General features: G+C 38.1%; 1 protein-coding gene across 4 annotated transcripts in view; it reads left to right on the plus strand.

Moving 5' to 3' along the window:
• LOC110039122 (PLASMODESMATA CALLOSE-BINDING PROTEIN 3-like) overlaps positions 1-4,005 on the plus strand; it is a 20,950-nt gene that overhangs the window by 5,715 nt on the left and 11,230 nt on the right. For 2 of the 4 annotated variants that reach the window (XR_002295491.1, XR_002295490.1), the window contains exon 1: positions 35-770. The exons of the other annotated variants lie outside the window; for them this stretch is intronic. The gene's annotated coding sequence lies outside the window, so the exon portion shown is untranslated. Of the gene's footprint in view, positions 1-34; positions 771-4,005 lie in introns of those variants that run through there. 4 annotated transcript variants of the gene reach the window in all.

Consider the following 4,005-nt stretch of genomic DNA (forward strand, 5'->3'; position numbering starts at 1 on the left):
TTGGGTAGGGGCTACCATAGGCTTGTCTGGATTTGCGATTTTTTTTTGCATTTATCTTGGCTTTTTAGCATATTAACTGGCCTGAATGAGAAGGGAGAAGACAAACTTCTTCCCTGATGTTTTTGGAGGCCCTTGGCCTACTGGTGTGCCCTTTTGCAATGGAGTAGCGCACACCCTTGAGTTCATTTGGGCAGTTGGTGTGCCTCTTTTTGTGTAGGTGTAGTGCAGCCCCAAAAGCTCTTTCTAGGTTGTTTCTGCGCTTCTTGAAGGATATTTCCCACGTTCTAAGATGCCCGATGTCTTGTGAATCTACAAATGATTTGATCATTTCCTCAAAGGCATAGAAGACCGAGTTTGCAAAGATCAAGTATCTTCTTCACGAGTATAAAAGGGAAAATGACTCCAGTGCAATACACATATTATAAATAGGAAATCAGCTTGCAAAGTGCAAGGGCAAATTATCATCCATAGCGATTTTTTCCCTTGGCAGTGCTGGGAACTAATGGTTACTAGAGAAGAACTGAGGGAGACATAGGCTAATCTTGATCAGAATATGGAGAATTTGTAGGTTTTTCAAGCAAGGATATTGGCTCTTAAAGAGGAGAACATGAAGTTGCAGACTTAGTGTACAAAATCATTCAATTAAGTCTTCTGATGTATCATTGGATTGGAGCTGACACCGAAGACATGCCTTCTACTTAAGTGTCTAAAGACCCCTGCTTGCTCAGAAGGAGAGTTAAGCAGGAAGTGACTTGTAGGAGTGTGTTCTGGTATGTTGCTCTTTGTAGGCTTTCACTTTTTAGATGTGATTTGTAAATATTGTGCTAGTATATTTGTTCATACATCTTTAGACGTGGGGCTTTCTAAAATTTCTAATAGTGCATTTATTTCACAATACATCCTTTGATTATCACAATACAGTCTGAGATCGCGAAGCAAGAATTTTTTGGAGTCTCTTTTTGAGGTTTTTGTTGTCTTTTCTTCTGTGTTGTCATTGCCTCATCTCTTGTGAAGATATTGCCCAACTTCTAAGATACTTTCACCCAACTTATGAGATGTTTTTGCCCATCTTTGGGTTATATTCACCCACTTTCTGGGTTGTTTTTGCCCAACTTCTCGGATTCTTTCACCTAACTTATTTATTGAATATTGAGGAGGTTAGCTCATTGACCTACTTGATGAGAAACTCCAGTATGATAAGGGGGAACTAAGAGAGTGCTTTGTAGTTGGACATCTTTGGTTTATGATTAATCTTATTGTCATATTAAGATGTTGACGTGAGTATTCTCTTAAAGTTGTGATTAAAATTGCCCTCGACTTGAAAGAGTTTCTTGTAGACTTAATTTTTGGATGAGATGGTGGGATGATTACCCCACCATGATCTTGTTTGAGACATTGACATGAATGACCTTTCGAGACTATATTGAATGTTTCCCCTCATTCTAGAATTGATTTTCACAGACATGATGTTTAAATATGATGCGGGAAGACTAAATCACCACAATTGTGCCCAAGACAATGACATGAATGATCTTTTGAGATTGTAATGAAGGTTGCCCCCCACATTAAAGAATGCTTTGAAAATCATCTCTTCATGACCTCCCCTCGATTAATCCCAAGGAGAAGAGTGGAGATTGAAATATCTTTGATTTGTTATGAATTACTTTGCGAACTATTTGACAAGCTCATCAAGTGTATAAAAGATTCACTTGGGAATGAATAAAATAAAATAGGCACACGGCCTTTAAGAGTAGAGGAGGAAAGTTGATGAAAGAGCAATTTAGAAGCTTGTTATAGGTTCATGATGGCTCATACATCCCATCATAAGGATTAATGTTGGGAACTTGAACCTGTTGGAATAGGGTGTTGATGGACAATCTCAACCAATGGAAAAGACTTGAGAATTATGCAAAGTAGAGAAATGGCTTTTTCTAGTGCCAGAAGCCACATCTTATCATGGATTTCATGAATGTTAAGCTAATATCTCCACGTATGTTGGAGATTTGTCGCTGAAGCCAACAGTGTACGAGAGGTCCGCTTCCTAAAGAAGAACTTTAATGTACAGATGGGGTGCTAATCACATACCTCTGATTGATGGATTTTGAGGTAGTTGCACTACTCCAATATATATTATTTTTATTGTCTCACCTTGCAAAAAGGCCGGAGGATATTATTATGAGACTCATCCATTCGCGGTACTCACTCTGCTAGAGGTGCAATCGCTTACGGGAAAATTGAATTATTGGGAAATGAAGCAGAGGCTTAGCACCTTGGACTTCTAGACTGTGCTCAATGGGACTTCATTTCACATAGATGGTGCCAAACTATTGCATGATAAAAAATCTACGATAATAGAGTAATAAATTAACATATCTGTGTAGTATGACATACTTCACACACACATATGAGAAAATAACAGGAGAAGACACCGTGAATTTTTTCTTGAAAAACTCCAACAATGGAAAAAACCAGATGTCTCAGTCAATTATAATGATGCCCTATGATTTTTCAAGTACAAATATGAACTCTTATCCCTCAACCTGGAAAGGTTTGCAATGTTTCTCGAAGTACAACATCAGTGCGCAGAAGGGTTTGATATATAATGGTCAAAGTGGTCACTACTGAGAGTTGTTTCTTGAACATTTGCACACCATCCAGGGTACGACATTGCATAGTATCTAGGACATTGCGTTAGTCGCTAATCTGCACGATGCTTCGTTGCTTCGCAATGTACGTTGTTACTTTACAAGGTCTGTCAATAGCGATTGCCAGGGATGGGCCAATGATAGCCGACTGCGGCTGGTGGGCAGAGGTCGCTAGTGTTTGTAGCCATAGAAGTAGGAAGTGTTTGCCATATATTTGAGTTCAGAAAAAATCTCGAGTTCTCCTCCTAGTTCAAGTCTAGGTCCTCTTTCATGAAGACCTTTTTTGCGAAGGGTGTATGACTCTATTTATGGATTATGGGAGTGACATCTTATGTTAATCAAACTATTTCATTGGACAGTTCGGAGAAATTCCTTCTTTCATATGATGTTTTATGGACATTTAAGTTCTTTAATAATGTCATAATTAAGCGATATTGAGCTCGTTGGATTTGTCTTATCTATATGCTTGATTTGATTATAAACTTTTAAGATTTGGAATCCATTTGACACTCCAAATAACCACACAAAGCTTCTAAAAGTGATTTAATGACTTGATTCGGACTTGTTTTCGCTCAAATTGGGCCAAATTTGGTGTCATTGAGTTTGTTTTGTCGAACCAATGAGTTTGATTGTATGTTTGCTAAAATCTAGTTCTAGATGATTTTAAATTTGAGTTTGAGTGTTTCTTGTCCAAAAAATATCTTGAGATCCATGTCAATCACCTTAACTGTTAATCAAACTATTTCATTGGACAGTCCGGAGAAATTCCTTCTTTCATATGATGTTTTATGAACATTTAAGTTCCTTAATAATGTCATAATTAAGCGATATTGAGCTCGTTGGATTTGTCTTATCTATATGCTTGATTTAAGTAAATAAATAAATAATATTACTATTTTAGACAGTTGTCCTGTTGAGTGCCTCGGAAATTTCATTGATTATATTAGATGTGGCAATCTTTCTAAAAAGGAGAGTTTTTTTTTAATGCTTCCAATGAGTGGCTTATGAGTTATCTTAAATAAGAGTTAACCAGGGGAAAAAATGCAACATAAGTGTTTGTACATAAAAAACGTGTTGGCACGAATCTAAATTCAACAGCCAAAAGAGAAGATGACTTGGCAAGCTGGGGCCCACTTGGGGCAATTTGAAAGTTCGCATTTATCCGCCTGACACATGCTAACTGGGAGAGATCTAATTCCATGATGGATGAAAGTCAACAAATCTCTTAAAGGGTCACCGGGATGAACCTCGCACGGACAATTCGTCGGGATTTCTCATCAAAGCCGGGTGGATATGAGGAGCCGCCCGAAAGTTAGACAAGTGGCCATCTCCTCCCAATCAACCCAGCTATAGCCGCGTG

This window comes from Phalaenopsis equestris, unplaced genomic scaffold (assembly GCF_001263595.1).
Source record: "Phalaenopsis equestris unplaced genomic scaffold, ASM126359v1 Scaffold235439, whole genome shotgun sequence".
Classification (NCBI taxonomy): Eukaryota; Viridiplantae; Streptophyta; class Magnoliopsida; order Asparagales; family Orchidaceae; genus Phalaenopsis; species Phalaenopsis equestris.